Source organism: Pyrgilauda ruficollis, unplaced genomic scaffold (assembly GCF_017590135.1).
Source record: "Pyrgilauda ruficollis isolate IOZ18807 unplaced genomic scaffold, ASM1759013v1 scaffold4, whole genome shotgun sequence".
In the NCBI taxonomy this organism is placed as follows: Eukaryota; Metazoa; Chordata; class Aves; order Passeriformes; family Passeridae; genus Pyrgilauda; species Pyrgilauda ruficollis.
Window position 1 is genome coordinate 10,910,971 of NW_024525489.1, and position 24,767 is coordinate 10,935,737.

Consider the following 24,767-nt stretch of genomic DNA (forward strand, 5'->3'; position numbering starts at 1 on the left):
TGCTAGAGGAATGCAAAGTATGTCTATAATATAAATATGAAAATGGGGATACTGTCAAGGTTTGCCTTGGCTAAATGAAAGGTTCCAGTACCAGCTGTAGTCCCTCTGAGAGCTGAAACTGTCTGGTCTTTGGATATGTGGCAGGATATGTGAAATCTGATGAGGGCAGGAATAATATTTAGCACCAGTGAAGATTTTCTTTAAAGGTAAAGTTTCTGTTTCTTAGTAACACAGAGTGTTTTACTGTCCAGCTTGTCATGGTTGTGTGATTTGTGTTGCAAAGAATGTGCTTCATCTCTGCTCTGTATTCCTGTTGGCTTCTGTCACTGTGAGTACATCCAGGTACTCAAGGACCTGTAAGTGGTCCATCACATTTCAATGGTCCCTTTATTTTTTACTATCAAGTCCCATAAGGTTCTAGTGACAGCCATTAAGTCTTTATGACATGTTATGAAAGCAACATAAAAGGAACATTTAGGAAGAGACTGAGTGAAGCAAACAAATGAGAACAGAAAATTTCTATTCAAAATTCACCTCAAATGAGGGTCAACGTAGGACACACAAGTGCACAAGCCAAATATAAGTAATAATAAAGGGACTGTTTTACAGAAATAGAACATCAAATTTCTGGACAGTGGCTGGAGTCAGCTATACCTCAGACATACGTGATTCTTGGTGTACTAAACTAACCGACTAAACATACACTGTATGGGTTTGTAAATATTACCAAATGCTGTTCTTAACTGCCAGAATGCAAATTTAGAGGCAAAATTTCTCAAATGGTCTGGTCCCATGGGTGAAATAACCAGTAGTGAGAATATGAAGAACAGTAGTTCCTTATTCAGTGCAGTGCTGTTAGCAGGGGCAGGATAAGGATTCTGAGCATGGTCTTGGCCAGCCTTTGAGGCCTTCTACTGTTAACCTCACCACTTAGTCCTTCATCATCACACACCGTATTTCCAGTGTGTACCTCCCTTTTGGCATCAGCAATATTTTGTATTGATTCCAGATTCCTCAGGCAATGGAGACTATTTAAGTACCACAGATGGAATTGCTTCTTAACTTGGTTACAATTTTTTCCACCAAAACACATTTTCCAGAAAATAACACTTTTTCACTGGCAACTCCACAACTACCTTTTTTTTTTATTATTTTCCCTCTAGAGACACACTGGTACTTTGAAAGCTCTTGGCAGCAGTCTGTCAGGTTGGCTGCCTGGCTAAAGGTGTGACTGCCTGATGGACTCAGAATCTGGCTGAGCTTCTTGCAGAATCAGCCAAGTCCCTTGGCTTCCCTCCTTATAGATGAGCAGGTATTTTGGCTGGCCAGTGGACTGAGTTGTTCCCATTTACTGGAAATTTGGCTGTTGGCATTTTGTCATAAGTATAATGTTAGCAGCCTGGAGTTCTACACAAAGCAAAAGCTGGTGTGGTTGGGGTTTTCCTTCCTGCTACCACTAGTCAACAGTGGTGAATATACTAAGTGGTGAATATAACAGTGGTGAAGCACTAAATGATGCCCTTTTATAAGCTATTGCATCCAAGTAGAAAGGTCTTGATATCACTTTTGATCTGAGTTTGTGTTTCAACTCCTGCCTAACATTGGTGGCAGAAGACTGCAGTGATTTCTGCTGTGGTCTAAAATATGACTTGTTTTCATTAGTTGATTCATTTTTTCCAAGAGTAGCGAAGAAGATAAAAGCTATTGTGCGCCCTTCTTTTTTCTGCTCATCTTGTGATCTGCAAACGTATTTCAAAAAGTCTCGTGGCTTAGATCCTTGACCTTAAGAAAGTATAGAATTTTTTCCTCATTCCTGCTACATGTGAGTGCATGTGATGGTCTTGTCTATTTTTGTTTATATAATGAAACATCAGTGCCCCAAAGGCACTGGTCATTCATCTACTTATGCCAGCATTCTTGGCACTGTCTTGGCTTTTTCCAGGCAGTCTTTTTGTGCATCAGCATCAACACATGAGACAGCATGCCTTCTTACATATTTTTCAAGGGACCTCTTAAAAGCTTTCCTTATTTGTCTTCTCTACACATTTTTTTTTTTAAATTTGACTGTAGCTAACAGACAACCAATCTGACAAAGAATACAAACGTCATGTTTTTAGATACTAGGATCACTGTGTTTCCAGTGAATTTGTATGAATATTTTTTTCATGAGGTATAACTTTGTATATCTAAAGTGTAAAAATGTTTAGTGGCAGTCAGTTTAATACACATTTTACATTCGATTTGTCTTGCCCAGCCCAGGAATATCTTTTATATCTCATTAATGTAACTCATATATTCATGCGGACTATTGCATACTGCATACATTCAGTGCAATTTACAATTAAACCTTTGGACCATAATCCATCTCCTTGGATCCTCTGAGTTTTCCACTGTTACACAAAGTATATAAAATAGGCACTCCTTTCTCAAGAGTTTGCAAAGAAATTATTGGAGCTAGACAAATTTTGAGCAAAGTGTGTTTGGACTATTTGTCCCAGTGTTATTTATAAATCCAGTTTGAATTCAGTAGATACCTTTGTCTAGATCCTGGTCTTTCTCTTCTTTTACCACAAAGATAAAGGAGGACGTGACAGGTACCGGATTTATGTGACAGCCTGGCAGTCGGGTGCTTTCTTGGGCTGTGAGAAAGCCTGGGTTAGCACCACAACTCCACATTACTGTATTACAAAAGAAGGACCACAGAAAAGTGTCCAGGAATGAGCCTCCACCTGTTGTGTGAGAAACTCCCTGGAAGGCTGGGGCTACAAATATTTGTCCAAAGTGAAAGTGTATCAGCAGATAACTGGAGAGTGGCTCTTTCACCACACGTGCTGATTATGAAAGACGAGCAATGGAGACAGAGAATAGAGTTGAATCTGGATAGTTCATGTCCTTTGCAAGGGCCAGAGCTCTAGAGATACTGAATAAAGGGGCAACTGTCTCCCCCAGAGCAGTCTTGAGAACTACTGCTGCTCTACATGTTTATATTGACATTCTGTGAAAATACTTGAAATTAAATATTTTGTATTAGCCAGAACATTACATGTCAAATTAAAAAAAAATTCTAATAATTTATTTGGGAAGAAGATTCAGATTCTGAATTTCCACTTGTTATTTGGCTTCCGAGGTACAAAATCAATTATTTGACAGCCATGTGGTAGATGTGTCTGATGAAATTGCTCAGAACAAATTTTACTGAAAATTTTCTGTGTTTCTGTAAACATAATTTTCTGTGTTTATGATAACCTCATTGCTAAGCAAATATTTTAACCATTTACCTTCCCTTTGGCTCCCCCATTTCTGTAAGGTTTTCAAGTACAACCAAAACATCCAAACACAGTTTGTTCTTTTCTGTGAGGATTTCCATGCTCAATATGTGGTACCCTTGAAAGACCCGTGAGGAGAACAATCCATGTTTTTATGGATGTTTTCTAAAAATGTTTGTATTCTCTCATTGTGTTGCACACCGAGGAGCAGGATATGTGCTAGCCCTTTCTTTTCTAAGCACAGAAAATGAGACACAGGTAGGCTGATTGTTGGCTTGACATTATCCTGGCAAAGCACCCAGAAGGGTTTGGAGTCAGAGTTCTCTTATCTTTAGTGAATTGAAGGAGTTAGCAAATAAGGTACAGTAAGTGATCACAGTCATGGTCACAGAACTGCAAACTAAGGAGAAAAGTCTGTATGTTCTCTAGAAGGTGTCTAAAGCCATCCACACTCAAACAGTTGTACTTACCAGCTGAATGGGCAGCAGCTGCTGTTTGTGGGGTGGTAGTTGGAAGCTGAGCAGTGAAACTATTGTACAAACGCATGTTACCCTAATGTTAGGTCCCAGATTCTACACCATACGAGCAGCATGAATATGGTCACTTTACCAGGAGCACTGGCTGGGAACTGATGCAACAGCTTTATCAATCCAACAACTGCAAGAAAAGTGGGCAATTCAAGCTTCTATTGGAATGATATCTGCTTCCTCAAACCTATGGTGCTCCACCCACATTGTAAAGCTGACCATCTGTCCAATGTCCTTGTTTAAAAGACTGACCTCAGGAATTGTTTCAGATAGTTACACAGATTAGCTGAGCAGATGGTTTTAAGTAAACATCCACCCAAGTGGTTAACATGTGCTTATCACCCCAGCAGAGCTAAGTCATGTGCCTGTATTCAGAGTGATCAGAAGTCAGTTCCTCTGAGTGGTGCAACTCCTGCAGTGCCAAAAAAAAGGTACCAGCATAAACTCTGATTTAGTAAAGCATTTAATCCTGTGTTTATATAGCACTGCAGCACTCAGACTTGAACCTTGAATTAAGAGCCTTGTTCAATTAGAGGCTTCAATACAGGAGCTTCTATGAGAAATCAGACTGAACATCCAGCTAGTCCAAGCCCACCTGATACTGTGGCCAGACAGATGGAAATCCATCTGTCCATCAAAAATGGAAATCTCCGTTCTTGATTCCCACTGGTAAACAGAGGGGTCAGGAAGAGACATGGAATTTCTCAGCCCCTTTTTGTCACTGTGTGTCGTCTTGTTGCTGCAAGCTTTGAACCTGAGACCTTTGTAGTTTGTAGTTAAATATGGAATGGGTTTTGGGTAAAGTGAACGTTAGTGAAGGATCACTAATTTGAGTGAAGTGTGCATTGAAGGGTACTGGGACCCAGGGAAATAAATGAGGTTTGACTGATACAGTTACTAGAATTGCAGACAAATCAGCTTAACAAGGATGTACAATTTCAGTTCATTTTGCATTGGTCAAATGCATCATCATTTCAAAGCATATATGCCTTGAAAGGCATATGTTGAAATTCTAGGTAGGGTTCCAGGCACCTTGAGCTGATTTAAATTTGGACAGTCTTAATCTTAACTTCTCCTTTTTCTCCTTCCCAGCCTCATATTCCTTCCTTCTTCCTTGTGCTAAATCTAATGTTTATATGTCTGCAATATGATCTGATTTGTGAGATCACAGAATAGTTTGGCTTGGCAGGGACCTTTAAAGGGCATCTAGTCCAACCCCCCTGCAATGGGCAGGGACACTTTCAGTGAGATCAGGTTGCTTAGAGCTCCAGCTCTTAAATGTTTCCAGGAACGGGGCATCTACCACATTTCCAGGCAACCTTTCCAATGTTTCGCCACCGTCATTGTAAATAACTTCTTCCACATATCTAACCTAAACGGACCCTCCATCAGTTTAAAACCTTTTCCTATTATGACAGGCCCTGGTAGAATGTTTGTTCCCATCTGTCTTATAGGCACCCTTCAAGGTGATCTGGTTTATAGAGGATGACTTTTTGAAAGTTTTGGGTTTTTTTTTTAATTGCCAAGGCACTTGCAAGCGTGTGGACCATTTATACCCTTTCCCCCTGATAAATGGAATGTAAAAGCTTCATAGACTTGGAATTCACCATCCACAGACAGACACGTGCCTCTCATCTCTTTCACTCTGCTGTGGGAAGATTTAACCTTCTAAAATTCTGTTAGTGGTATATCTAATTAATTTTCTCTTAGTGTTTGGAGCTGCACTGCATATGGTAGCACTGTATCTGCAGAGCCAGCTCTTACAGCCAGGATTAGACCATACTTCTGGCAAGAGGCCACCAGAGCAGGAGAAGAAGCAAACCTATTTATAATAGGCATTTTGTCCATCAGAAGAATATCAACAGACAAATTACTATAACCTGCCTGAACCAGCTCAGCCCTCCTCCAAGTGAAAGCCCAGATTGTATTGGGAATGTTTGTTTTGCCATTTTTCAAATACATGAAGAAATCAATGGCGTATTCATGGCAGTCAGTAGAGCAAGTAGTTATTTTAGATGGACAATCCCCAAACCCTTACTGCTGGCACTAAGGGACTGCTCTTCTGGTTGGTATCAGCATTAATCCTATCTGGGTAAACCCAGATTTGCCTGAGTCACAAATTTAAGCTGTATCAGCTGCCATGCTTTCATCTATTAGTTTCAGGAATGTGGTTTCTGCACCAGATCCATCTGGAAATTACCTCCTCAAGACAGATTGCTTGTCAGTACCTCCTTAGGGCTTGTCTTCAGTGCTGAACTCTGCTTTTTCTATCTTTCTTTTTTTAACCTTGGGGTAGCTGATGTACATCAACTTTCTGAAGATAAAAGGAAAGGTAAAGAATACCTGCAGCCACAAGAACAGATGCAGTGGGACAGGAGAGAGATGCTGGCTGTGGGTTAGAACCTAAGCACAGTAGGACTTCATAATCTTAAGTACACCTAGGAGTTGTCTACCCTGTCATTTCATTCCTGCTGGCAGACCTGCTGGACAAGTGACTTTGGGGATAAGACTGTGCAATGTGCATGAGAAACCCTGATTTTTTTTTTTTTTTTTAAATAATGATTTTGGAGGCCCAACTGTTCCATTTTGATCTATTAAAAATTCAGTTCTCTACTTTTCACACTGTTTCACACACAGGTTAGTCTTTGTTTTCAACTACATTAAGGTCCTTCTGTACCTTCACCTCGATCATTTTATTGCACGATAGCACTTTTTTATTGACAGGGAAGTAGCTTGTTGTTGTTAATATTTTCAAGGTGGTGCACTGGAGAGGAATATTGACTGGAGAAGCATTGTCCAGCTGTCCCTGTTCCAGAACCTGGAACAGAATCCCAAAAATTCACAGGCAAATATATAGGGTTGGTGTGGTCAGGCATCTAGGTCCATCTGCAAGCCCTTAAACATTTGGTTACATTCCCCTAGCAAGACATAGAAACAGGCTATTCTACAAATTTCTTATGTAGATATTTAGATGTTTTTCTGTTCAAGTCATCTTCCCTCCTCATGGAAAATACTTGCTTCTTGAAAGCTAGGATTAATACTAAATCTTTTGTTACTCACATTACAAGGCGAGGTCTGCAAATTTAGCCAAGAATATATAATGATGATGATATACCTTCATGTCTCAGAATTGGAAATGATGCCACCATGTCCAATGAAGGTAGAAGATTAAAGTATTTAATCTCCTTGGTTATATTAAATTATCAGATTGATGAAAGAGGCAGGGAGGGAAAATTAAGATCATGAAGCTGTCTTAAGCCATGCTAACGTTTTGCTTACTTAGTGTATTGACACTGCCAGAAGCTACATCCTCATTCCTAACTTTTTATGAGTCTACATATTATAGGATAGTTTAACAGCTAGGTTTTTCAGCCTGCATGTTTGCAGTTCTCTCTCTGAGTTCAGTTTCACTTTGCATGCCATCTTTCTCCCTTCCACACCCTGCTCCTTCCCCTCAGTAAGAGATGCAAATACCAGATAACTGACAGTTCAAGAGCTTGAGATCACCACTGGCTTTCATGGTTGGAGATCATTATTAAATGAGACATGTGAAATCCTCAGGCATGGAAAAAGTGTAGCTAGCTTAGAGTTCAGGGTTCTCCAGAGAACTTATGCCTGGAGACCTGATATGGCTTAAATGCTGAAGTTCCTGTCATTTCTGAGTGTGAAGGTGACCTCAAAGTGATCACTGCTCCTAATCTGCAGCTGGGCAAGTTTAAACAGTCCTGGTCAGAAGTGTGAGTTCTCTCTTTGATCTCTATGAACTGTTAATTGTTTATCCTCAATTAAATATTTACTTTGGACTTGTTTTCTAATCCAGGGCCTTAAGCTGCACGATGCAGGTGGAGACTCTTGCCATTTTTAGACCACTGATATAATTTTTCAAGATAAGCTTTAGTGTCTTACAAAAAGTCTGAGGTTCCTGAACATGCATGTAATTTCTGAAAGGAGTCTTGAACTTATAAGTCACTTTACAGAAAAGAAAACTATAATGGGTAGACAGAATTCACCCTGATATATAGGAAGTTATGAGTAGATTTAAGGATTTAGCTTAAGCCAGTAGGCAATTAACTAAAGCTAAATCAACACAGAGAATACGATGTCTACTCAGATTGTATCAGGTTAACATCAGTTTCTCTACAAATATAAGACTTACTTTCCTAATACCTTTATAGTTGTGTGTATGCAACTTTACACAAGCAACTTCTCTGAGAAGCATGAACATGTCTTTCAGTGACATCATTGTTATAACTCCATACTGCACCCTAAATTAAATGATGATTTGGTGTCATGCATTTAGATGAAAATACTGATGTGGTACAAGATAATCACCTATCACCTCTGGGTATCCTGAAGTTGTTCCCAGCAGAGAGTCCTCATCACATGCAGACTCCCACGTTCCCAGCAATGGCACTCACAAGGAAACATTTGGACCACTGGTTTCGAAACAACCCATATGGCAAGGCAGGGCTGATAGCAGAGGAACTGGGTGCCTTGGAGGATAAATGTGAGACACCAAGTCAGCAGTGTGTCACTGACACAGAACTATGGACTTGGAAGCTCAAGCTCTTGGTTATTTTCCAGACCTAATGGCTGGACTCAGAACAAGCTGCACATCCCCATTAGATCCAGCTGTCATTTTATCAGAAGTGCACTGAAAACATTGTGTTAGAACATTTTAGGGTTTATGAGTATATATTTTTTAATAAAACCCTTTTACATTGCAAGTTTCTCACTACTCTCAACTGTTGAATTTTCACAATCACCTTTTGTCATATTCACATAGTTTGTTCCAACATATTTGATTCATTTGACTCTGACAGTGTTTGGAGACTGTCTAAAAATTCATTTACAAAGAAAAATGACAAGAAAAAAACTAGAAGTAACCTTCACAAATATTCTTTTTTTGAAGCCTGAGTTGGTAAAATTATGTATGTTAATAACACTCTGCTTCAGCATCACATCACGTCACAGTGATTTTATTATTAAAATATACTATTTCTCTCCTCATATTTCTTGTTTTCTTTGTCTTTAGACAATTGCTTTTCCAGAACAATGAACATTTTTATGAATTCTATTCATCTAGTATATGGGGGGGATACTGTAATAATAGCATAATATATTATTAATTAATAACATTTTAAAACAGTTTCTCTTTTACATTATTGTGGTAACATTTAACATATTTTATGGAAAAAATATAGTATAATAATCATTGTACTGAAATATCAGTTGTTCTTGAGCTTGAGAATGTGTAATCTAAATAGAGGACTTTTAAAAACCACGTAGGTATTCATTTACTCATTGGATTCTGATTCAGCACTTATCTAAATTCCTGTGCACTAAAGCATTTAATCTTAGATTAATTTATTGTTTAAATCACTTTTTTTTTCAAGAAAACTCTTAACCTAAATGTATCCATTATCAAACGGAATTGTAACTCCACCTTAATCAGGACAGTCAACTGGGTTTAAAAAAAAACCATGAAAGTCCTTTGGACCATGTCTCCACGTAGAAATTGTACTGTTCCAACTATGTTCTTAATTGAGGTTGAAGATGTATTGACAGTGAAGTGTTTATAGGAGAGCAGTTCATTACTTTAAGAGAAGCAGAACACTGTATCTGCTCTTTTCAGCTGCATTTTCCCTACAGGTTTTAGCTATATAGTTATGCTGACAAAAGTCATACCTCAGACCAAAATGCTAAACAGTCCACACTGAAAATGGCAAAGAAATGAATAACCTTATCTGCCAAAGACATCCTGAGTTTGTAAAGATAGAGCTGGATGGAAAAATACTTGCTGTGCCTGAAAAAGTGATCCTACTACTTAGTTAAACAAAGGGCTCCCGACTGATTAGGTTTTTTGACGGGTAAAGACAAATCCAGCATATCACTGTAACAAGATAAAATACATATGAGGATAGTAAAGTCTGAAGTAGGACACTAAAAGAGGTTGCAGATTTATAACTTAATCTATATTGTCAATTTCTTTCATGCCTTGGTTTTTGTTTTCATTCACATATTGCAAATGGCATGAACAATAGACAGTAATTAAAGAAATGGGACAGGTAGGAAGCAGCACAGTAACACAGCAGCCTCAGATGATAAAGCTGTATTCCTGCAGCAGGTGAAAACAAGGGCATCAGCTAAAACCCAGCAAAGCACAGAGAATGCCTCTAACAGCACGTCTGCTGCAAAAGTTAGTGGATTGGATTAATATTATTTTTGAGAATTTCTTTTTTATGGTTGAAATTTTCAAGTAACATACCCTGATGTTAAAGTGATTTACAAAGAGAAAATAATAATTTTTCTAATTCTTATGAGGCTCTAGAACTGAGAGGAATTCTCAGTGCCATATTTTTAGCACTGGTTTACTTAAAGGACTCTCTGGATGTTTTATAGTAAGGTTTTTATTTCTATTTGATTACTGGAATCAGTGGCTGATTAAACAACATGAGAGAATAGGAAAGAAGGAAACATAAAGTCTTTAGCAAAGAATTTTTTCACCTAGGAAGTCTTTATGGGGCATTAGATTTACAATTCTAATAGTAGAAACTGAGTTTTAAGTAGGCAGAAAAGAATCCCCATCACTTCAGATGATTACTTCATTTTTTCTAATTTGTTAACGTCCTATACCAGTGTCTGCTTACTGGTACCATACTTTTTCTAATTTTTTTTATCATTCTTAAATTTCTATTAGTATTTTCTTCCTAAAAAAATAAACCAACAAGGCAGAGAATCCAGGTATTCAGAGGTATCCTATTACACTTTTTTTTTTTCCAAGAAGTGCTGAAATATTTTTTGTGTTATGACTTAAGAAGAATATTGCAGGTTTTGGGTTGTTTGTTTGTTTGTTTGTTTGTTTTTTCTTGACTCCCCAAAATGTTGTGGGAATCTTTGAAATTAAGGCTTTAAAGGTGTTATGGAATAGAATTTAAGGTACATATTTCATTTAATTCAAAAGCAGATCAGTATGAGGGAGATGTCCCCAGAGGATTAGTCAAGAGATTTATCAGTTCCTAATGGATTAATGTTCTTTTATCTGACAGGAAATATTCAAATATATAAACCTATAATAATATAACATAAACCTATGCCTACAGGCATATAGGCAAAGCCACATTCATGGCTCTTAGTAGTAGCTCTGTGGTTCCTATGAGGAATTTGAAAAGACTAAATGTGCCATTACTGTTACCCAAACTTTAATCTAATCCCTAAACATGAAGTGTAGGATAACTTTTAAAATTACCTATCTTAGAATTCTCGCCCATTTAGAAACTAAAAATCATATTGGGAAACAGTTTTGTAAACATGTGAGTGAGAGATGTTATATTTTTAACATATGAATATATGGAAGATGTTTCTGTTTTCATTGGAAATTGATGAAAATTGAATTCTCTAAGGTTAGGTGAAGTATTGATCACTTCAGCCCCTCAATTCCTCCCTGGTCTGATCATGCAAAAATACTCTCATTTTGTATTATACTACAGAAACTGATAATACTGACAGAGCTGGCAGCCTTAAACCTTAAGCCGCCTTATTTTTCTACATTCATTTGCGTAGGTCAGAACTGTGTTTGTCTGTTCTCTAAAAAAAAAAAAAAAAAAAGATATTAAAAAAGGTCAGTGCCAGAAACTGAGCACTCATGCAACGCTTTGCTAACAACTTGATGCCAGTAAGTAGCCAGGGGACTGGTGACACACTTCCTCTCTGAGTACTGACAATAAAGAATGTGAATAGTACATTGCATAACCTGAAGATTTGCATTCCAAAAAATAGAGCAAGAGTTGAAATTATCTACAAACTGAAATCCAGAGCTCATGAAATCGGCTATTCTCAGAGGCTGCTACAGTTTGAAAAAAATTGCAAGTCTTGCTGTCCTGCTCACTTTCCCAAAATGTGACAAGCAAAGACAGCTTTGTACGGAGCTCTACCATCACATTCTCAACTGACTAAGCACTGTTACAGAAATGAACACAGGCAGATATGTTCTGTGCATCTTTATATATAAATATATCTCAACATATACATTTATAATTTGATGTGATAAAATCCCATTAGGGGAAATAAATACTACCGAAAAGTTTTCAGATTCCATTCTTAACAATCCATAATACACATAGGAATCTTATCTGTGAATGCTGAATTCATTTACACATGCAAATTGCATAACTGGTTGAACAGTTACCAGACTTGTGTGCTCAGGTGGGGGATTATTTTAACATCTACCTCAAATTGTGTGGATGCAGTGTAGGCGTTCTGCTGAGTTTATGACTGATATCCCTCGGGGGAGACCTACAAAAGGGGGAACATAATCTGTCAAGAACATACTTAATTTGATTAGTTTGAGCTTAAACATTTAAGCAGCCTTTGAACCCGAGCCGAGATCGTTCCATGAACCTTCTTTAAGAAAAGCACCTCTGACTGCAGGTTCAGGATTTCCATCTCTTCCTTACTAAAGCAACATATCATACATAAAAAGATATTATGCTGGATCTGGAAAATATTTTACAGGTATGCACTAAGACTGTATTTAGGTACTTTAATACAACATGCACTACGTTCAGACAGTATTGTGTATTTAGGACATGACCCTGATTCAGGAGGTTACATATGGCAGGGTTTGTTTGGTTTTCAGTTTCATTGCATTTTGTGTTTCTGCTCACCACTGTCTTACCTAATTGTTCCTCTTGCTTTACACATCCACTGGCTGCGGGCTTCTTCTAAGAGAGTGTAGACAGTCCATCTCTATGCAAAGAAGTACTAGTTGGTTTATTGGGTTTTCAGGGTTTTTCTAAAGCTGCTTCTCTCCATAAGTTCCTTCTTTCTGTTTTAAAGTTGTTTCGCCCCATATGCTGGACCTTGAGAGAAGAACGTACCTTCAGAAGTAACCAGTGCTCTTCAAATTCTTATCTAAAGGAATCCCACAGGAAACCTTGGAGCTCTTACAAAAATTTGGACTGCCTGTTATTTATCAGATTTACAAGGACACTAGTCTTTGGCTATCAAGCCCTCCTGAAGCCACTAACTGTTCTCTTCCTTTCTCCTTGCTTTCAACAGTAGAGGTAAACATTGACTTAAGTGTGCTTTGTTCCATCTATCTGTAATAAAAAGGTTAACTATAAATGCTGACAAGATCTTAGCTCAGTATTAATCCTGAAACCCTGACATCAGCGCCTGGTTATGTCAAGTTACAGGCTCTCTAGCAACTGACAACAAACATTTAGACCCAGCCTTTACTGGGTGGGGAAACTGCAAGAGCATCTTTCTCACAGTAACCAGTGGTCTGCCATCATTTCCCTGGTTTGTTAGTCAGAGACTTTAATGGGTGCACATCTCCCAATATCTTCTTAGTTACAAATTCCCAGTATTAATTTTCTCTCATGTGAAAAGGCCCATACGTTTCCTATATGGCTGGTTCTTGTGACAAGCCAGAAACTGAAGCAACCTCACTTGAGTAAACACAGAGAGGTATTATAAAGCTCTCTTTTTAAGTGTATTTCAATTGTGTCATTGCAATTACGTGTACTTAAAGCACTGCACAAACATCCAATGCTTGGAAAAATTAAAAGGGATGACCTGACAGATACAGCCCATTCTAATGTTTGAGGAGCAGCTGGATTTAGAAACTGTTCCAGGAGTACAATAATACAGTTTGGGCTTCTCTGAGGGTAGACTTTATCATCCCTCTCTGAGGAAACCTGGTAAGTGGTCAAAATGGAAGTAAATAAAAAATGTCAAAAAATAATGTTGCATAGAATCATGACAGTGTGTAACTTGACATCCTATAGGTCAGATGAATTAGTGAGAATAACTGTGACAGAGAATATTGTCCAGCAGGAATAGGAGGCAAAACTTTCATTCCAATCTGGATTGATTCCCTGGCCCTTTTCTTGCTTCCCTGCCACTGCCTCCTTTTGTTTACTCTTTGTTTTTTGTTGTTTTTAAATTTTATGAATCAGGGTAAATCACATGACCATTTCACAGCTGCCTGTGAAAACACAGTCCCACAACTGAGAGCTGTAGCTAGTGGTAAATAATACTTTAAAATTATTTAGAGACTATTAGGTAAAAGAAATATTTACCATATTCTATTATTACATTAATGCAAAGAGCTTCTGGTAGTGCATTTTTGAGCCGAATCTGCTCTGCACTTCAGAACAGGGCAAAAGCCTTTTCGACCATGCTTATTTTGCACTACTTCCAACTTCCTGAAATATATTCTGTCCACAGCTGAAGAGTTCCTGATGAATCCAGCTAGACTGAATCTAAGAGTGCTTGAGTTTATGATGTGGTTATCTGTACAAATGTGCAGACCTACAAGGTTAAAGTTCAGTATTTCAAGCAGTTTATCTTCACACACATACTTGTCCTCAGTTTTCTTAAGCATATTATTCAAAGCATTTTAAACAAAAATTATTACAACCACTGCACTCGGAACTAATTTTTCTACATTTTCACCTAGAGTGATACCTTGCACACACTATTTTGTAACAAACAACCACAACAACAGAGGATAAGTGAGCTGACAACAGAGATGGATCTCCTCCAAAACCCCAGTTCTGAATGTATCTGAACATCAGCAAATTCAAAGAGAAGTGAGTGCAATGAAACACAGCCCATTTTAAAATGTTTTTTTTTTTTTTTCTGACTCCCTGGGTTCCATTCATTTTCTGTGATACAAATTCGTTCTCACCTGGAGCTTTTGCATTTACTTCTCTGACAAACAATTTTAAATTGAAGCAGGGGCTGGGAGCAGCATCCTGCTAGCATAGAAAAGAGACCTGGTGGTTTAGAGACAGAACTGGTAGTTCCTCTTTTCCTTGCTGGTTGAAGGGGCACTCTTCATGCCACTGCTCCTCCTTCCTTCAGCTGGCGCCATGAGACTTCCTCTCCTCTTCCACACTTCTGCAATTGCTGACACCCTTCCCTTCTGAGAGTACAGAGAGCTGCAGTTTCTGTCCTTGAACAGAAGAACAGAAGTGCTTTTCAGAACTTTGGCTGCAAAACACAGGAACCCAAATAACTTGTATATTCTCTGGCCTTGTTTCTATATATATATATATATATATATATATATATATATATATATATTAGTTCCTTAACATATGCTAATCCCTTGATAATTTCAATGTTTTTCTAGGGGAAAGGACACATTTGCCTTGTGAGGAAACTACAAGGAGCTCTATACAACAGATTCTCCTAACAGAATTCTCTAATCAAGCATGCACAAAGCAATCTTTCAGCAATAAGATACAAGACAAAGCATTTTTAGGACTTGAGCTGATCTGGTAGAAAGAAACTGAAGGCTGACAGGTTACAACCCTTTGTTAAGCCAAATAATACCCAAGAAATACATAGTTCACTGGATGGAATTTCTCTGTTCTAAATGGAAAAGTCAGCCTTGGTCAGTATTTCTGCAGTTATAAAGGCAATGACATGATCCTTTGGTAATGCCGAGAGAAGTCCTGCTGAGCCTAAGGCAGTTGGAGTGTGATTCCCTCTGCTGCCACTCTTCCACTTCCAGTAGCATCCTCCTGTGCCCATCCCTGCAGTATCCATCCCCAAGGTAGGAGCCTTCCACAGCACAGCGGCTGTGGAGAGGAAGCTCTTCAGCCCGGGGCTGGAGCAGGTGGAGGAGAACCTGCAGGGGCCAGCATTCAAAGCAGCTTTGTTGGGCAGCACGCACCTGCCAGCAGTGGCATGCCCTGTGCATCTCCTCTGTGCATGATCCGACATGCCCAATGTCAGACCAGGATCAGGAGCTGAGATGTGGGCATGCATTCTCAAGCGATGATTCCCTCTGACCACCTCCCCTCTCACGTGATGCAATCACTCGAGAGTCTCGATGTTCCGGGCTTTTGACAGTTCAGAGGTCTGCAAAGGGTTGAGCCAGACTTGTTTTGTATTGCAGCTGAAATACATCTGGGACAATGGTTAAAAGGAGACCTGTCTGTCTGCAACAGCTGGAGGATTTTAGTGGTGTGGAGGGTTTCTGTCCATCTCCTACACAAATGGAATGTCTCAAACAATAATTGGGCTGTCTCTTTTCTAATCAGAGGCTTGTTGTTTTTTACTTGTCTTATTCCAATACACTATTTTTAAGCAACGTATTTGGTTCAGCAAAGTGCACCTGGGAGCCTTCACCCATGTCCTCACAGCCCCAGTGCTCAGCTGAGCTCTTTCACAGCACAGCAATGCCCTGTGCCAGGCACCATCTATGACACAATGCTCTATTGACTATCACTGCACGAGGCAGACACTTAAGCAGGAATATTTCTGAATGGAAACTGCACTGCCCAAGCATGAACAATGCTCACACCATGTTTGAGTGGTATGGAGATAGACCACTCAAACAGGACAGAGTGGTGGCGTAAAACCTTTCCCTTTCCCCCATATTACTTGCAACCTTTATTCTTTATAGTTCAGTAGGCAGAAGGGCTTTTGTGGTCCTTTCCAGAATGAGAAGAAGAAAAAAAAATACCCTCACTCTTCCCAAGTAATCTTCCATTGTCTCTAATCAGAATTTGCCTATATGCAGAAGTGTAACAAGAGTTATTTCCCACTTAGAGCCAACCTGAGCATTAAGTAGAAGTCAGGTGTTGTGGAAACCATGTGCTGGCTCTGTACACAGGGTTGAAATTCACTTAGTATTGTGCTGTGCACAGTCCTTCAGGGAGAAAGTCGGTACAAGGAATAAAGAATATTCCTATTCTAGTAATTCTATACTGTTATTATAGTAACCGTATTACTATTGTTATCCTGTCTATCCTGTATAGTGTATCTGATTCCACTGTCTTCCCTGATGGCCCAGCTAGTGTTGGTATTACAGCAGAGGCAGCTTATCAATCTGGAAAACAAGCTGGCTGCAGGACCAGCCATAGAGAAGATACCATGAGAAGAACCAGGGTATGAGAAACTGCAAGAGCTCAATGAGAATAAGTTATGTGCCTAAATCTGCCCCCAGAAGAACAATAAATCTTTCGAGTTTGGAGGACTTTGTATTATAGAGGACTTCATAGCTCAGCTTTGTGAATGTGACTGTTTCAGCTGAGGGCTTTGCATGTCACAGGTGGCCCATGTTGGTTTCAGTGTTTTTTTTTACAGGTGCCTAAAAGAGGATTTGTCAGTTCTGATAAATTGTCTCCTATATGTGAGATAATACTTAGTGTTACAGAAAGATGTCTTTTTGTGCTGTGCATTCCAGTTCATGTGTAACCTCCTACAATCAGCTTTACATACCTTACCAACATGGAATTTGCATAGTTTTAAGAAATAAAAATGTACTGGGAGCTATGGCTGTGTAATATCTGCCTTTCTGTGGAGCTGAGTTTAAAAGTTGGATCAGGTGTGCTGGAATCTCTTCTTCTACCCAGTCTGTTTAAAAGCAGGCATAAATGGTGTAAAGAGACTGACCAAAAAAGGCAGAGAACTGGATATGCAGCTTTGAAATTAGTTCAGGAGAATATCAGAGTCATTCTTTCCATTGTTATTTGAACACACTCATTACTGCACAGTACAGTGTATTCTTTGGAAAATGAGTGCATATAGGGGAACAGATTGGACAGTGTTACAGTCTAAAGTTATTTGCTATTCACTCTGCAAGGTACAACTGAAAACATAATTCATTGCAGGGACTAACTGAAAAGTGCATATTGCTTGTGTGTGCATTGGCAAGCTGTCAAGGTGCTGTTGTGAGCTCTTCCCTACCCCTGCTCCCTGGTCCTGAAGTGGGTACTCAATTGTCCTGAAAAGCCTATGCTGAACAGCAAAAGTCACATATAAAAAGACCACAAGATTATTTGATCTGCCTCCTTAGCAGTGCTACATCCCATATTTTATATTATTCAAGGCATTTTTACTTTTTCCTGTCTTTCTCTCTCTTCACCACTGTTTGAAGATATTCAATCCTTCTATCCACATAGGACCAAATTCAAGCTTTATGTCTAAAGCACGATCAATGTAAACTATGTTAGATTTCTAACATGGAAAACTGCCAAACTCAAAGGAATTCTCCACACAGTGGGGACCATAAGGAAAGGTTCAGATTTGAATCGCATCTTAAAGCTTGCGATCTCTGTTCAAAAACAGATGAGCTTGCATCAAGGTTAAATGGAGAAAAAGCACTTCGGTTTAGTCACCCCAGACAGGAAAGCTAATTTTTTTCTGGAAAATAAAAATGATAGCTGGATTATGTGTTGCTGGAGTATCAGTGTAGCCCTGTTGCCCAAAATATGGCCAGCAAAGGCCTCCCATGGCAGCACAACACTTCCTGTAGGCTTCGTCCCACCCTTTCTTCCAGTGGCAATAGCAGCCTCCCCACTGTGTCTTGCCAGTGAGGCACCACAGCAGCTTCTCCCACTGTTCTGTACTAATGGCAGATATCAAAATCCCCTCTCTTCTTTACCTATGAACCCCAGCAATGTCCTTACCACACTGCTCTGCTAACAGCTGTCAGATTTCCACACATTGACATGATAATAGATATTCCAATTGTAATCTTCCCATGTTTTCCAAGCAGCATGTCCTACAAGCAGTCCAGGTATAAACAGAGGCAAAGGAATTTAATCTCTCTAAATGTCATACAAGGCATTTGTACACTCTGATAGCTGCAAAAAACCTCACTTCCCGCTGCTGAGAACAAACAAGTGTTAGTTAAGGTATAATTGTGTAACTAGGGCTTTTCTCAGCATTAGAAGGAAATTTGGAAGGCATGTCTTCAGTTGATACATGCAGGATTAATGATCTTGTCCAAAGTGCTTGTAAAAGACTAGTGTTGAGACAAGCCCAGAACTAAATGAGGCCTCCTTTATTAAGCAAGGCTGCTGTAATTGCACTAGGCAGCACAGCAGAAGAAAGACTTCTCCAACAGCTCATTTATTTATCTGGCTTAGGCATGACTTATTTGTCATGTTTTAATAGGTCTGTGTCGATTATCAGTTCCTTTAGTCAAAATGGAAGTTGCATTGTCATTTGTTTATAACAGACAAACATTGAAAAAACATACAACACAGTTAATGTCAATTGGCAGGTTCTGGTTACTTCTCTCTAGTGAAAGCAACAGTTTCTTCAACCCAGCTATGGAAAATTAAGTTTTTGGTAGGCAAGAGGCAGATCTGTGATCTGTTGTAGACCTAGCATAATAATTTCAGCAAGGCAGCCCAAGCTCGTCCATGTGCTTGTGACACAGTGGCAGCAATGCAAGATTGTAAGCTCCAGACTACTTTTAGACTTATCTTGGGAAAGGAGGAGTGAAGGGTGAGGGAGTGTAGTTTCTGCAGGACACATTTCTGCACTCAGATATGGGCTGCGGTAATCAAATCTCTCTTAGGAAAATTAAGGGCTTCAGGCTTCTTGGTATATTGCCAGGGCAACCTTTCCTTGGACAAAATGCTGCTGCTCCTCCTTCCCCTGTGAAAATTTCATCACAAAAGATGATGATGCAAATTGCTTTATAGGAACACAGACACACCTTTATTAACTCTGATTGCCACTGAATTGCAAAAGTTTGGGGGTGAGAGTAGGGAGTAGTGAAGCAAGGGTACAATATGAAGCAGGCTCCCCAGCCTGGAGTCTTTATTGTTACAAGTACCCACAGTCAGTGAGAGTTCATGGCTGCTTAGCTGAATGAGCATTTGCAGATTGGTCCCATTATTTGCATACACTTCCTTGTTCCAAAAAATCTTGCAAAAAACACATACAGGGAAAGCACTGAATTTTCTATCTTGACTGAAGCAATGCCATCTGCAGAGTTCACCCATCTGCTTATTGACTTGATCTTATAAAATAAATGAACTAGCCCATTTAGTTTTTATTTCCTCCTCCTCCCCTTTTTCGCCTCTCTTTGGCAAAATAAATAACTAATATTCAAAGGAAATGAGTTGTGAAACCTCTAACAGGCTGCTAACCACTAGTTTCTATAACCCATGTTGGCAATGCAGTATTTCCCAGGGATGTGCAGCCTCAGATGGTCCTCTTGAATGAACAAAAAAGTTCGGGATGTTCACCTCTGTTTGGATGCCCTTAGAGAGCACCACAGTCCTTTATCTTGATGGAGTCAGTGTTCCCTCCCCCATATTCTCTCTCTCCCCCCACCTGCTTCAGAGATTTTTGCATGCACTCAGGTATAGTTAGGAGTTGTCTATTCTTATACACTGTGCCCTCTCTCAACTCTGCTTCTTGCCAGGCCTCCCCCAAACCTCTTTGTTGGCATCACTGTGAGTCTGACCTGAGTTACCAGGACTTCCCCATGAGCTCCCAAAGCAGTTCAAGAACATAGGCAATTTGAGTCTGCTTCCACTCACTCACTGCTTCTTCAGTTTCCCTGGACTGTGTTCCAGTTGTGAGACAGAATTATGAACAGAGCACTGCTGAGGTGCTACACAACACGAGGAAAATATCCAGCATCCAACTTGCTTTTCTGCCTCAGTCATGGGTTATCTTGCAATTGACTGTAACCATGCATACACACATCCCTACAAAGTGACTGAGAGCCAAGAGCATGGTGTTCACCATGAGACCTGGAAGTTAGGACTTGCAGACAGCTTCTATGCTTAGAGCAATGACAACAGTCTTGCTGTTGACTGAAGCATCAGACCAGGTGGACTTTTTCCTGATGCTCTAACCCAGTCACTTTTGTGCCAAGTTACCTCCCAAAAATCGTATCTGCAAGTCACCTGGATTTGCTTGCTACTTTTACACTGAATTTTGGCATGTGGGAGACACCACTGAAAGGCAGTAACACTAAAATCCAAGTTCCTCCAAACTCTCTTGACCATCCTGATGATGGTCTAGGAGGGTACAAAGCTTAAGCTGAAAGCCACTAACAGCTTTGCAAGCCCTTCACTTGCAGGACAGCTGTGGGAGTTACTGCTCAGCCTTTGCTGTGTTTTTTCCCAATACCACTTGTGATGGAGGAGGGATCACAAAGAACCATGTGACAGGCTAAGGGGCTGTGGAGATTGTGCCAGGAACTCTTGTCTTCTTCCAAAACCCCTTTAAACACATAAGGCAGAGGCACATGCACAGAGACCACATGAGCCATGATTCTTCTTTCATTCCAGGACACCAAGCACAAAAGCAACTCGTGTCCATAGAAAACAAAAATCTTAAAAATCCGTACTCCTTTAACTGCATGCAGCCAACTCTTTCACTTACTTACTCAATCTTTTCTTTCCCTAGATAAGACCCAATCTAACCTCACAAGCTGTTGCTGCAGGGTTTGGAACTGGAGAACAGATGATAAAAATATGATCCTTTTCAATGTTTTTTTGGTCTATAGCTGTCTTCATTTGTTATCCGTGAGGCTCTATTCACCCAAGAGGGGAAAAAAAAAGCCGCCATCAACCTTCCCTCTGCCTTCCCACTGCCAAAATTAATGTGCAGACTTTTTTTCTATAAAGGGAAGAGTTAGGTGGGAACAGCTCTTCCGACACGTTGACTAACAAAACGTGAGTGCTACACACCGTGCATGGAAGGGAGCCCAGTTTGGATTTGGGAGCTGCACAGTCACATACAAGGCCCTTCATTGCATAACCTGGCACACAGACACACAGCTGTGCAACCCAGCTGGGAGACGGGGGAGGCTAACAGCTCCTTGAATTCCCCCCTGTAATCCAGCACTGCCACATTCAGGCAGTAACACTGGGGAAGGTATGCACAGCATGACACCAGACTGATAAGAGTTAAATTAAACTGGTTTGGGAAACAAGTCTCAGGACCATGGGTAAACATTCATCCATATTACTATACACAAATAAAATTTAATTCCTTCTTAATGACCCAAAAATAAGACTTGACAGTGATGTTTTATCTAACAAAATAACAGATTGTTGCATATTCTCTGGCTCTGTTACCATGGTGCTCAGCTATCCTTGAGCATATTATCTAGAAGAGTTATGTCCTCCGGGTATCATGGTGGTAAAAGCCAGCCCAGGACTGACATTGTACAAGTCAGTCCTTTTTTGTAGAGCTGTATTCTGAAATGCTTAGATCACTGACATGAATGTCAGCACGAAGGACTGCCATAAAGCTTCTGGCACTACCAGTGAGGTCATGGTGGAACAGAAAGAGAAGGCCAGAGTATTTACTTTTCAAATATTTTGAAGGAAAAATGTTTAATCATCCATTGACTGCTACAGGTGGCTGAGGAACAAGGCAGTCAAGGAAACAGATGCAAAAAAACTGTTGAAATACCTAGGCTTCTTCCTGATACCTAGGCTTCTTCCTGATGAAGACATTTCTCTCGAGCACTGCTGGTACCTCAGTGAAAAACAGATGATCCAAATGCATATTTTTCCTTGAACATATTACAGCCATTCCACACAGGTATTGTACTCATCACCAGTTATTCATTAAGCAGCATGACTAACATCTGTCATGTGCTGTTTGTTCACTCATTATCTGTCCATGGGCAAAGAAGTCTGTTGCAGTGGTATGCAGGTTGTTTTGGTAAAGGTTTTTATTATGATTTACTATGTGTTACTGTACATTCAGAACATAAAATGTGCTTTTGTAAATACTTAAGCCAAAAGGTATGAACAATCCCATTGAGAATTTTTGAACTTTCCACAAATGCCTCATATAAAATTCTGCATCATCTGCAGACCACCCTTATCCTCTCTGTGTGCACTGGACTGCATCAAAGAACCAAAACTGCTCATGATAGTCACGACAGGGCACCCCTCAACTTAGTTAAACCATCCAAGGCTGGATGCATAACACTTGAAGGCAACGTTGGGGGTGTCTAAATTTCAACAGTAAAAAAATAAACGAAAGATGCAGTGTTGACAGGCATTGAGAACAGTCATCAACCAGCCAAAAACAGGCTCATAAGTGAAAAATGGCAGAGGCTTGAAGAGAGGCCCATAGTTCAAGCCCTGTATAACATGCAATCTTTGCCACTACATGACAGGTTTCTTTTGCCCAAATAATGCCTTTTACTTGCTCCATCTAAAACATTTTCTGACATTTAGTCATTCATTCCAGGCTGTCCTAGGAAACATCTGTACAGCAAATGTGTCTTAGACATACAGCTTGGATGAAAGAGATTTCCTTTTGGACTGGACAGCCTGAAATAATGTCCTATGCAAATAATACAAATGATTGATACTTGTGGTATTGCTCACCACAGTGCTTTCTGCTGTTTCTCCCTTGATTTTTAATGAGATTTAAAAGCCTGTGAGTGAATAACCCCAGTCTTTTGATTAACTTAGCTAGCATGAAAAGCTGTGGGGCCTATGTGGCAGGTGCTGTGGGTTGACAATAGGGGTACTGTTTAATCTAAGGGAAACAAAGAGGAGAAAAAGGCCATGAATAAAAGGATATAGGATCTTTTCTGAGGTCAGGAGAAGCATTTTAGATCAGGAGGTGCAAAGAGCGGCCAGCTACACAAAACATTCCTGCTTGCCAGCAACATGACTACTTGGCCAGCAACATGAAAGTATACCTTGTAATTTGCTCTGCAAAACACAATGGAATCAAAGTCAAATATCTTAAGCACCTGAAGTTTGTCGATACTCAGTGGATCGCCTCTACTTGCAGGAATAGCTGGTTATGGTCCCTTGGGGAATAAACTATTCTTCTGGATGTTGCTCCTTACCAGGCTCACCTCTTTTAAACCCAGAGAAACACAAGGAGACAGTCTAACAAGTGCAATAGCATTTCAACACAGGGAAAAATGGTATGTGATTTACAGGCTTGTTTGTTTTTAAATATGGACTGACTCAGTTACTGAGAGTACTAATTATGCAATCAGTGATTGGGAGTTTAGAGTGGAAAGTAGAAATGTTGAATCAAAATCACAAACAAACTTTCTGTAAAATGCCTGAAAGTGTTTTTGCTCTTGTCTGTGCTCTGCAACTGCAGTGGGTTCAGGGTCATTCGTGTCATTCCTTGTGCCTTTAAGATACTGTTTCAATGTATAAATGGGCCTTTAGAGACTTAAAGACAGATGGAGAAGAATACAGTTTCAAAATTTAATCAAATGCCTTCCAGTTACGAAGCACAGATGTTCAGGGTCAGGAACACACAAGTGCAGCATTGCTGTAATGTGTGAGGCTACTGCTGCTGCTGTCCGAGTAACCTAACCACTTGCAGGTGACTCAGAAGAAGGTGCAAGAGCACGAAAAGGAAAATTATATCTAATTTGCCTACTGAAAGTTCTTCAATTCTTTCAGTCACTTGCCATAAGTACTTATATACAATTTTTTCAAATCAGCGAGTGAGACAATGACAGATGCTCAAATTATTAATTTGTGGCCAATGGCTTTTCAAGTTTTGCAAAGGTCTTGGGCCAAGTGATAACACCTGGGAATAATTTTCATGTGGTAATTGTGCATCATGAAATTCTTCTTTTCCTTTTAATTAAAAGGAAATTACAGCCTTTCAACTTCATGAAGCATCCCCCATTTTTCCCTTAATAAAAAAATTAGCATAGTTTATGACATTTTAAAAATGTTTATTATGATGCTTTTTTCCTTACTATTCCCTCTAATATATATAAATTAATTTTTTTTTAACTACTGCAGTTTGAAAATCCTTTTTTCTTTTTAATGCTTCCTTTAAATAACTGGAAAATCCCATGCAAAGACTGATCACTTAATGTGTTTGTAGATTTCGTGGTTTCTCCAGTCCTGCTTTTAGGCTACTAGGAACCTCTTGCGGATGTGTTTTTATTGAGCACTATATACATTAGCAGAAGGACTGCTTAAGGACCATGTGATTGGAAATATCGATGGGTATCCATTGGACCTGATTCAGTTTTATATAGGTATCTCTAACCAATGCATGTTCCTCTGCCTTATATGTACACTCCTTTTTGTTTTCTCATACTCTTGCATATTTCCTACCTTTCTCCTTTGTCTTTCCCATTCTCATCCATTCCCCCTCTTCCCATTTCAACTATGTCTGCACAGGTTTATCTCAGCCTTTTAGCTTGTGTACTCCAACTGAGTACCTATACACCCCAAATCTC